The sequence below is a fragment of the Morus notabilis genome, unplaced genomic scaffold (genome assembly GCF_000414095.1).
Source record: "Morus notabilis unplaced genomic scaffold, ASM41409v2 Scaffold705, whole genome shotgun sequence".
NCBI classification, from domain to species: Eukaryota; Viridiplantae; Streptophyta; class Magnoliopsida; order Rosales; family Moraceae; genus Morus; species Morus notabilis.
Window position 1 is genome coordinate 132,031 of NW_010357938.1, and position 12,797 is coordinate 144,827.

The following is a 12,797-nucleotide window of genomic DNA, read 5'->3' on the forward strand; positions in this document are numbered from 1 at the left end:
AATAATAAATATATATTATATTGTAATTATATATATTATATTATAGTATAATATAATATAGTCTTAATTTTTAACTGTCCATAATAATTTAACCTCATAATTTACCAAACGCTATTATATTGATTTCGGAACCAACACATCTACTATAATTATAGTTTACCAAACACTTAGCTGCTTATTCTAACAGCACAGTTAAAAGTAATTTTTTCAAAATCTACAGCACTACCAAACTAAGCCTAAGTCAGCTCAGCCTTTGTTACTACAAGCAACTCATCTTCACGTTAAGGGCACTTACCGTTCGTTTGATTGCAGTGAGAAAATAGTAATAATAATATGAATGTGAATCAGAATGAGAATGATATTATATTAGAATGTAAAAATAAAAGTGATTTATTTATTTTGTAATAGTGTTATAGTTTTAAAAATACTATGAAATGGTATACCATCATTTTTGGTTAATTTGACAACATTACCCTTAGAAGGCTTTGGGGGCAAGGAAGGCGCTGTGAGCAAGGATGGCTCAGGGGGAAGGATAGTGCTGCGAGCGAAGAGGGGTTTGGGGGTGAGGGCGGCGCTAAGGGTGAGGACGATGTTGGGCTAGGTTGGCATTGCGCGGCATGAGTTTGAACAGTGGGCGATCGTGGGTCTAGAAAAAGACTGGTTTGAGTAACAATGGAAAAAATGGCAGTGCTCAATCGGCAACTTGTTGGCGTGGTTCAACGAAAGACAACTGACCTAGCATTGGCTGAGATTGAGGATAGATGGGGTGGTGGGGTAAAAAAATTGATAAAAAGGCAAGTTTAGAAAAAAAAAAATTAAAAATACAATGGAATGACTTTTTCACCCACGCATAGGAGGAATGATAATTCAATCAAGTGATAGAAAAGTCATTTCACTTGGAATGGCTATTCTTTGTATTCAAACCAACCAAACATCAGATCTATTCCTTACCTCCAACCAAATATAGTCTTAAATTCGACATAAACACGATAAGCGGTATACAGTAGAACGACACTATTGCTTTCCTATTATGTGTTTTTTCTAATCATTTTCTTATGAAACTTGTGATGAACTATTCTTTTAACAAAATTTTATCTTATTTGAATTGTTTCTAAGTAAGATTTTTAACGTTATAGGATAAAATGCTTTGTTTCGAGTTTCCACATAAAATTAAAATTCTTATAAAATGCTTTGTTCCAAGTTTCCACATAAAATTAAAATTCTTACTTTATTCAATATTTTATTCTCCAGTTTATTTATAATTTTTTATTAGGCATGATTATAGTATAAGCACATTAAAGGGCACCGCACAAATATAAGTTAATTGTAGCTTAAATATCATAAATCATAATAAGCGCAGTAACACAACCAGATACGATTATTAAATGTGCCGACACGAGCACGAAACGAGGCGCTAATGAGCTCAAGTAAATAGATTGGGACAATGAGTTAAAAATAAAGGAGAGAAAATTGTTGAACTTACTTTTAAAGTGCATGAGTTTAGCTTTTTACCATTTACTTTTGATTAATACCCTTTTGACTAAGATAGTTATTTAACTAAAAAGGATATTAGTCAAGAGTAAGGGATAAAAATCCATATCCATATACTCTAAGTGATATTTATCTTATTTTCTCTTAAAAAAATACAAACAATTGATCTTAAAAAATTGAAAAGTGAAGAAACTCATGAATAATCTTTTGGCTCCAAGGTTTCATTAAATTAATTAATGATGACTTTGATGATAACAAATAAAGTGATTGATTATTTATTAATATTTTTCTTGAGTTTGTTTTATGCTTAAAATGTTCAAGATTATTGATTACTCAAGAAAGATTGTTAAAAAAAAAGGTGAAAAAGTACTCTCAAATTCAAAGCTTTGAATTGGAAAATGAAAGCTTGAAAATGGATTTTAGAGCTTGAAGAAATAATGTACAAGACTTGCTCACATAGGTTTATTTATACTATTTTAGTCTTGTATTTTTTATGTTTCGGCACTTAGCAAAAATTGTCGGGCACTTTACAAAAATACCACAAGTTTTAGGTTTAGATTGATATATGCCAGTGAACATAAATTATTAGAGAGAATGTCACAACTAAAAATACTTAAAAATCATAAAATCCATAAAAAAATCACAAATATATACATGAAAAATCACAAAACTCTCACAAAATCTAAAGCTACTCAATAAAATACACAAAAATATAAGTATAATTTTGCTCAGTACACAAAACTTAAATAATATCACTGTGATATATTTTGTAATAGTTTTAATGCCCATGCTAAAAGTCAATCCAACCTTAAAAACTATGGCATATTGCCTAAATATCTCAAAACGGTCTCATTACTTTAGCTCAAAGTTTTGCACTAAAAACTATTTCTGAAATTATTTCGAGCGACAGTTTTAGATCTAAATGAATTTTAAAAATTATAAAAAAAATTATAGGATGTTTTATAAGGTTAAAAGGAGGCTTGTGTCCAAAAATTCTTTTAAAGTAATTTTTAAGCCTTCCTATAAAAGCCGCATTTAATGATTGTGCAGTGGCGGTCTAGTTAATTGGATGTGCCTAACGGCTAGTCGAAACTAGCTGTTAGAGTCGAGTTTAAAGGTTCTATTTCGTAGTTTTTGATATTTAAGTGATCTTTTCTTGTCCAAAATGCTCGTTGAACATTTCTAATAGCTTCAACTAGTATCCAAACATCTTTGAACTTAAATTGCATTAATTTTCTTTATACTGAGCTTTCAATACACACTTTGAGCCAAACTTGATGTTGTTCTTACTTTAGTGTGAAAAACATCTCCTAGTACCTTACTTATAATCAAATAAAGATGAGTGAGATTTCTTGAGTGATCAAGCTATACATATTTCATTATTCCATCAAAATTTTAGGTTCCCAATCCCTTTTGTAAATTTAGTGATCCTTGTAAGGGATTAAAATCCATATCCATACACTCTAAGTGATATTTATCTTATTTTCTCTTAAAAAAATACAAACAGTTGATCTTAAAAAATTGAAAAGTGAAGAAACTCATGAATAATCTTTTGGCTCCAAGGTTTCATTAAATTAATTAATGATGACTTTGATGATAACAAATAAAGTGATTGATTATTTATTAATATTTTTCTTGAGTTTGTTTTATGCTTAAAATGTTCAAGATTATTGATTACTCAAGAAAGATTGTTAAAAAAAAAGGTGAAAAAGTACTCTCAAATTCAAAGCTTTGAATTGGAAAATGAAAGCTTGAAAATGGATTTTAGAGCTTGAAGAAATAATGTACAAGACTTGCTCACATAGGTTTATTTATACTATTTTAGTCTTGTATTTTTTATGTTTCGGCACTTAGCAAAAATTGTCGGGCACTTTACAAAAATACCACAAGTTTTAGGTTTAGATTGATATATGCCAGTAAACATAAATTATTAGAGAGAATGTCACAACCAAAAATACTTAAAAATCATAAAATCCATAAAAAAATCACAAATATATACATGAAAAATCACAAAACTCTCACAAAATCTAAAGCTACTTAATGAAATACACAAAAATATAAGTATAATTTTGCTCAGTACACAAAACTTAAATAATATCACTGTGATATATTTTGTAATAGTTTTAATGCCCATGCTAAAAGTCAATCCAACCTTAAAAACTATGGCATATTGCCTAAATATCTCAAAACGGTCTCATTACTTTAGCTCAAAGTTTTGCACTAAAAACTATTTCTGAAATTATTTCGAGCGACAGTTTTAGATCTAAATGAATTTTAAAAATTATAAAAAAAAATTATAGGATGTTTTATAAGGTTAAAGGAGGCTTGTGTCCAAAAATTCTTTTAAAGTAATTTTTAAGCCTTCCTATAAAAGCCGCATTTAATGATTGTGCAGTGGCGGTCTAGTTAATTGGATGTGCCTAACGGCTAGTCGAAACTAGCTGTTAGAGTCGAGTTTAAAGGTTCTATTTCGTAGTTTTTGATATTTAAGTGGTCTTTTCTTGTCCAAAATGCTCGTTGAACATTTCTAATAGCTTCAACTAGTATCCAAACATCTTTGAACTCAAATTGCATTAATTTTCTTTATACTGAGCTTTCAATACACACTTTGAGCCAAACTTAATGTTGTTCTTACTTTAGTGTGAAAAACATCTCCTAGTACCTTACTTATAATCAAATAAAGATGAGTGAGATTTCTTGAGTGATCAAGCTATACATATTTCATTATTCCATCAAAATTTTAGGTTGCCAATCCCTTTTGTAAATTTAGTGAGATAGGATAGGTCAACATCCTTTGTTAAAACATAGTAGTTGTAATAGGTATGGTGAACCTTAGGAAATAAATTCAAAGTTTATACTTGGTGTGAACAGACCGAAAGTTGATCAAGATAGTGGAAGAAGCAAGGTTACGATTTGCTCAGTAACAGTGGATGTAGGCTCATAGCCAAACCACTATAAATAGTGTTTGCACTCTCTCTAACTTATCTCCCTTTTTTTTATTTGTGTAGTATATTGTTGTGATACCCAGAATTTCTCACATACTAGTTGATCAATACATTTTATGACATTTTAGCATCATGCATATGATATATGAACATTTAGTTATTTTATATGCATTCATGTATCATAATGGTGTACATTATAAATTGAAGTAAATCATATGTTTAGTGTGTTCATTATACAGACAAGTGACTCAAGGTTGCTAAAGAGAAGGATCCGGTAAGTTAGGTAGTGGACAAAAACTTGTTCTTTAATGATTTACATGAATTTCTAAGTAAAAAGTAAAATGTGGAGTCCTAACAGGGTTTTAAGGTAAGTTTAGTGAAAATGTGCACATTGATGTGATGTGTGGTAAGACGTAGAATTTAGTTAATAAGCCAAGAGATTACTTAAGGTGATTCTAAGGTTGAAATGGGGTTGAGAATGGGATGACGATAAGGGTTTAATGATCGTGTTACTTTAGAAGCCCTAAATTAAGCATATTTTAGAATTCGAGTTTGTGGAGTCAAATTGAGATTTTATTAGGGTTCTAAAGGAATTATGGATCCTAATAATTAGGATAAGAATGAAATAAAAAGTGATTATGTTAGATGTTTAAAATTGAATGAAAGTTATGTGAGATGTAAAGTTAGGATTTCTCACGTACTGAAATTTTGTTAATATCATATTCTTATTTGATTGCTAATTCATTAGTGTTTTGTTCATCTAGTCATATTTGTTCGTGATTAGAGCTAACTTTTCAATATTTATTGATTGCTTTTCAAAAAGTTTCAGGGGCTGTTCTTTTGTCATTTTTGAGTTAGGTGACTTGAGTGTAGATTTTGAGTTGAGTTTGAGTTATAACTTAAATTGAAGTTGTAACTTGAGTTTGTGTTTGGTTGTGTACATTTGAGTTATGATTTGAGATAAGAATCTTTTTGAGTTTGTGTTTGAGTGAGTCAAAATTTGAATTTGTATTTAGATAGTATTTTAATAAAAACTTAATTCTGATGTAAAATTTTAATAAGGTATATGGGTGGGGTTTTATTTATCTTTTCATTGTCAACGCATAGAAAAAAAATCATCTCAATCAAAATTAAAAGGTATATGGGTGGGATTTTATTTATCTTTTCATTGTCAACGCATAGAAAAAAAAATCATCTCAATCAAAATTAAAACGAAAAAGTTATAGCATTTTTAAGAATAGAAAAAATACTGTTCATTAATTTGAGTTCGTGTTTCTGAACTCGAGTTGAAGGGGAAACTTGAACTCGAGTTTTAGTCCTAAACTCTAGTTCAAACTCTAGTTCAAACTTAAAAGAACATGAATTTGAATAAAGTTGTAACTTGAATTACTTTTTTTGAGTTTTTAACTCAAGAATGGGGCTGCCGAACAGCCCCTTAAAAACTCAATTCACCCCCTCTTGAATAGCAATTCTTAGGATAACATAATCTCACTATTTTTAATCCTTTAACTTTCTAAATAAGAAGGGAAGTGTTTTACAAAATAAGTAGTATTCAAATTAGCATTTTGAAATAAATAATATATTATCTTTTTATTTGTATGAAGCTCTAAGTGTCAGAAAAGAAAAGAGAAAAAAATTATAAAGCCCTTTCTATTTTCTTGTGATTCTTTTACGGTAGGGTCTTCTACTGATAGTGTATATTTTTTATTATTAAATCTGATCAAAATTACTTTAAAATAAAAAATATATATAATAGATAATTTCTTATATAGATTTTGATGCATGAAAAATAAAATATATAATTTTTTTTGAGGTCCTGCCATCATTTATCTTTAGTATTTTGTTTTTTCTTCTTTTTTATTAACATTGTACAAAGCAAGTTAGGGCTCATTTGGGATAGCTTGTGTTTGTACTTTTAAGTAGTAGAAAAAGATAAGCATAAGTTGAGGCTTTTTATTAGTGTTTGGATAGTGCTTTACAAAGTACTTTTATATCTAAGAAAAGCTTTTGAACCTATTTGGATAAAAAAAAGTCGAAAGCACTTATTGTTATTAAAAGTAATGTAATAAAAATATATGAATAAGATATTTAATTTATTGTTCATAAATAAAAGGTTAAAAATGAAAATAAAAAAGCTTTTCATGAGCACTTTTTTCATAAACACCAAGGAGATAGCTTGTTTCAAAAGTGCTTAAAAAGCCAAAAGCACTTTAAGGTTGTTTATCCAAATAGGTTCAAAAGCGGCTTTTAGACTAAGGCCTTGTTCATTTCATGATTCAAGTCATAACTCAAGACAAATTATTACAGTATTTTCTCTCACATAAATTCAAATTCATTTCTTTACTACAGTATTTTTCTTTCACATACACAGCTCAAGTCATGACTTGAGTTGTGTAAATGAATATACCATAAATAAAGAGAAAACAACTTTTTTTAAGACATCCCTTAATTAAGAGTAAGCCAAGCCAAACTAAGTGGATGGTACTTTCGAGTGTAAGTTTGGTAACTAGGGCATAAAAAGCGGAGCTCAGGGCTGTGTGCACTTCTACGCAAATCATGTTGCACTTATGTTGACGAAGATACCCCTACATTGAGCTTTTATTTACTTTCAAGTACTTTCTTGCAACTATCCACTCATATTTTTCACCTTTTCCTTGGCGTTGTCTATTCCTAGAGGTGTCAAATGGGCTGGGCCGTCCATAGACGGCTCGGCCCAGCTTGTAACAGTGTCAGACTCGGCACGGCCCGATACGGTACTGTTACGGGCCGTGTTAGGCCAGCACGTTTGATGGGCTAGGGTTGGGCAGCGACTTCTCAGTCCAAGCTGGCCCTAGCCCGTGAAGGCCCGCGACCCAGCCCAAGCCCAGTTTTTGGGCCTGAGAGTTTCTTCTCAGTCCTGGCCCTAGCACGGCCCTACACTGTGCAGGCCCGTGCTAGGCAGGGCCCAGGCCCATCACGGGCCTGGGGTCAGACGTGTTGTGACGTTTGACACCTCTATCTGTTCTTTCACGCTATTTTCTTATTTATTTTATTTTATTTTTTGTTAACTTTCATCCTTAATTGTTTATCCATACTGAGGTATTCTCGACATAAGCAATTGTCTCATTTCTTTCTTTTTAAGATAAATTACACATTTTCTCTCGAATTATATGCCTTATCACAAAATGCTCTATTAACTTTAATTTTAACTTTTTCTCCTGAACTTCAGCAACCCTTGCAAATTTTTCTCTGTTAAATTCTTACTTTTGTTATTGATTGTGGCCGCCATTGATAAACCTCTAATGTTTCTTAAGTCAAGTAAATTAAGACAAAGTTGGTGTATTTAAAAGAATGACAACTCCTACTACGTAATTGCACTTCTGTGTGACTAAACGAGTAAGAGCTAATAGAGTAATTGTGTACTAAAAATGGTTCCACGACACTCATTATTTGTGTGATACGTGTTATATCCATTAAAAATCTTAACATGAAGAGTTTTTTTTTATTAGTTTTAAGATTTCACGTGACATTTTCCGCCAAAATTTTTATTGATTGAGAAAATTTGTAAGAGTTGTTGAAGTACGGGAGAAAAAAAAATCTAAAGTTAAAGTTCAGGGACATTTTCTGACAATGTCTATAGCTCGAGAAGAAAACGTGTAATTTATCCTTTTTCATGTAAAGTTTTCTTTTTCCTAATGTAATATACTACTAAAAAAATGCGCGCTCTGCGCATACAACTCACTTAAAATAACGATTATACAAATTGTTTAAAAAAAAGAAGGAAAAAAAAGATAAAAGAAATAAAGATAAAAATGGGAAGAAGATTTAAAGCAAAAGATAGAAAAAAAAACCTTATAGAAATTGTTAGAAAAAAAATATAAAAAGATAAAGACAAAAGTAGAAAAAATATCTAAAGCAAAAAATAGAGAAAGACTCTAAAAATACAAACAAACAAAAAGTGCTAAATGTTGCACACATTTTATTAGCATGTGAAATTTTTCACGAAAGAATTCGTTTGGAAACGGTTTTCTTTCTTAGTTAGTGAGACAGTCTCTGGTAGGCCGTCATATCGGTAGGACTAATATTTTGACTGTTAGATCTAGTGAAAATCAAATGAGATTGAAAAAAATATGCATAACAGATAGTTTTTAATACAGAACTGATAACTGAAAAAAATAAAATTACCGATAGTTCTATTTTTTTAATCCTACGGGAGAAACGCCCTTAGTAATATAGAAAAATAAACAAAACAGATCATAACATCTCTAAGTCCTAAACCTTTAAATTATATTGTTATAAAAACTTATAAAATGACATATTTAATATATTTTTTTATGTTATATTCTAATACATAATTTAAATTTAAATTTTCTACTTAATTTTTGTTAAAATTATTAAACTTTATAAGTTGTGGAAATAATTTTTTAATTTCTCTAAATAATTTAAAATTTATAATATTATAATTATTAAATGAAAAAGTCATCACATCAACTAATAGTTAACTATAATTAAAAAAATTTATAGTGAGCTTCAGAAAATCAATCAAACAGATAATACTATTTTATTTTTGTCAATGTTTTTAAATTTATCTTTTAGCACTAGTATTTTACCGATTATCTTTTATATTATGTAAGTTATTTTTTATATTTTGTAGATTAATCCGACAGTTCAAAATTGTACTAGGCATAAATTCTTTTGCCGCCCTAAAAAAATGTCTCCATATTATATATCACCATTCACCAAAGAAAAGGTGTCATAATTTTTTTTTTTATTGTCCTTTATACATTACCACATAATTCCTTTATAAAAAGGTTTTAAGAACAAAGCAGGAGAAGTGAGTAATAAAGAGTGTGAATTGAGGACAATGAGGTAAATTCAAGGAAAGCAATGAAAGAAGTTGGGGGAAAAGGATGAGGCATATCTGAGGGAAGTGTCAGGAGGTGGTGGAACCTGGAATATAATGCACAGCCAACGCAACTACTGGTGGGTGGGGAGAATTCCTTCCTCTCTATTCTCTATTTTTCCCATTTTGTTTATTGTGTTTTAATTGATGTGACCAAAAGACCAACCAACCACTACTCTGAATTGACCCCACGCATTCATTATATGAAATTTCTGTTAACTTATATCCCACTTCAAGTTTGATCGAAAAAAAAAAAAAAAAAAAATCCCCAATTCAATTGATATTTATTTGTTATATGTATTGAAGTTATCATTGTATTGTATGTGTATACTATGTAGTTCAATGTTAACACTTAATGCAGTATGCATGTGTTATTATGTAGAGATGGGATAATGAGCTTATCATGAAAAGGTTGTTCATGTTTTGAGGAGAAGTGCACACAACCTTATCGACTATCGTTTGACAAAACATTTCTTAGGTTTAGAATTTACACTTATGACAAAATAGAATGAATTCGTAAGAAGGGTATGAAAAAAAATTACAACTTTGTAGATACTCCGTTGTTAGATCTTAATCAAATTATGTTAAATTTATTTTTTTTCTTTATATATGATATGATTTTAATGTGATTTAACAGTTCAAATTATACATGAAATACTCCTATATAGAAGTTTCATCTAGTTTTTCTAGTGAAACTCTTTCTGTGCCTATTATCACGCTTTAACCCTACTGCATGAAATACTCTTAAATAGAAGTTTCATCTAATTTTTCTAGTGAAACTCTTTCTGTGCCTATTATCACGCTTTAACCCTACTTGTTATGAGATGGTTGTAAATGTTGATTGCTTATATATTTAGCAATATTTGGTAGCATTGAAGTGCTTTTGAAACCCAAAATGTTATAAGATCTCGTTGGCTAAATAGATTTCTTTTGTTGTTTTGTTGTTGTTGTTTTTTTTTTTTTTTTTGAAAAAAGTAATTAAATATATAATCGCATAGTTTCGTATAGTCATGATGCTGCTTTTCATAAGCATAAGTCACAACCTTACGTTATTACTTTTCTTGCACCAATTTGGCCTGCATATGTGCACCGAATTTTGGTTATGTAACCTTAAGGGTAGGGTAAGATCATATTGGGTTTTGCACTTTTCATGTGCATCTACTACGTAAAAGTTACACTAAACCGATGGTTGTAGCTTATGCAGCGATTACTCTTATATATATATATATATAATAACAAAACGACCAAGAAAATAAACAAAAAGGAAGTCTTATATAATGATGATATAAAGGTTTACGTAATTTCAGCCAAAAAAAAAAAACAATTTTGAGAATTTCGGAGCATGGTATGAAATAAATCCTCTTCCAATATAACTCTTTTTTAAAGTATCGCAATTGTTTCAAATTCCGTAATTTGTTTTTGCTGGGTCAAATTCTGTAAATTTTGCGTATTTTTTAAAAGTAAAGGTAATATTTAGAAACATCCACTATATTACATGAAGTATAAAATGTAAGATAGTGCGTATTATATTTGGTTTTAATTTACATGAAGTATGAAATGTTTCACAGGTTATATCACTACAACATAACCTATATATGAATATAATTTGAAAGGACGCAACATTTAAAATTTCATTTTATTTATTTTTCTAAATAAGAAAAATAAAAAATTTACAGTAAAGTATAAAAAATTATATTAAATGACCTCTAAAACCTATATCAAGTTTTAATAATTTAATAGATTATTATCACTCTGAATTCTAAGATCATTCTTAATTTGCCTCCTGAATTTTAAAATTCTCACTTTATCTTCTAAACTTTAAATTGTTCATACTTAACCCCTTATATTGTAATTCTAGTTAAAATCATATTAAAAAAAAGAAAATAACGCAATCGGCTAGCCTTTCTATTTGAATTTTCATTTAAAATAAACATATAAAAACCACATGATCACACTTAACCCTCCATTTTTCTGTCTTATTTTAACAAAAATTCTTACAAAAAGGTATGAACAAGACAAATTCAAAATTTAAGGGACAAAATAAATATTTTTAAAATTTAAGAGGCAAAGTAAGAATGACTACAAAGCTCAAGGGAACCAGTGAGAATAATCATACTTTAATAATAATAATTTAATTTAAACTAAGCTTAAAATTTAGAAACATGCAAATAGGGGTGTTCAAAAAATCCGCTAAGCCACTCAAACTGCTAAATCTAAATCAAATCGAATCAAATCGTTAATTATTTTTGAATTATTAAGTGGTTTAGTTAGTTTTTAATCTATTTTTTTAGACAGTTTAGTTTGTGGTTTGGACTTTTATACCGTCTAATAATCCCCTAAAAGATATACATATATAAATTTTTTTTATTTATAAAATATTATTTTTTTATTTTAATTTTATTAGTCATAATAAAAATTTTAAACTTATAAAATACACCCTATCATATTTTTATTGGCTTACATTAAAACTTTAAATAATAATCTTTTAGATATTTGTTACTTTTTAGTTATATTATAAATTTGAATCTTATTTTTATTTTTATATATTAACGATTTTATAATTCTTATAATTATTGAAAACTCTTTTAATTTTAAGTTCAACGGCCTAAACTATTTATGCATATTTTAGTTTAATTTAATTTTTATCAAAAACATCAAAGCACTCAAATGCTTAAAAAATATATTTTTAGTGTAGTTGGTCATTTTTGAAAAAAACACACAAACTGATCGCGAATATGCATGTATGATTGTATGCAAATAATGAAACAGGTTAAGAAGAGATTGTGTGGTTAAGACCCATAAAAATTAAAAAGCCAAATTCCAAGGGCATAAATGTCAACGGAAAAGTAGTGCACAAACCCTGCCCACCGTCAAAACGACATCTTGGATCCACTGCACGTACGGATCTATTTTGGGGCCCCACAACCCGGTATCCACGTCAGCTTATTCGTCTTTATTGGGACAGAGAAGCATTAAAATAATACATGAAAACTTGCAAAAAAAAATTAAAAAAATGTAAAAGAATTAATAAAAAGAAGCTAATCACATGTCTGAGGGGACATACGTCACTCAGACACATTTGTCAGAGAAATCTGCAGAGACAGCTGCTCATGTGGGTCCCACTCCTTTTAATTTAACATTTTGTGTTGGATAAAGCTGGGCACGCCGGCACGCGAGGGCTCATCAACATCACCTCACGTGCCTTCACGTGACTTATTTTCTCGAGGCTTATGTTCTTTTTTTTCTTTTTTAATAACTTTAAAATTAAAAAAAAAAAAAAAGGTAGAGCAAACAAACAAAAGAACAGACGGAAAAGGTTCGTATCTATGCGCTCGTAGGGCGCCTAATTGGACTCCTACATAATGTTTCTTGTCGTATTTAGATTTAGATCTTTTTAGCATATGATTTAAGTTGAAGAATTCAAATCATGATTTTAATCATGTATTTTTTTTTATAAAAAATATATGTAAATAAAAAAT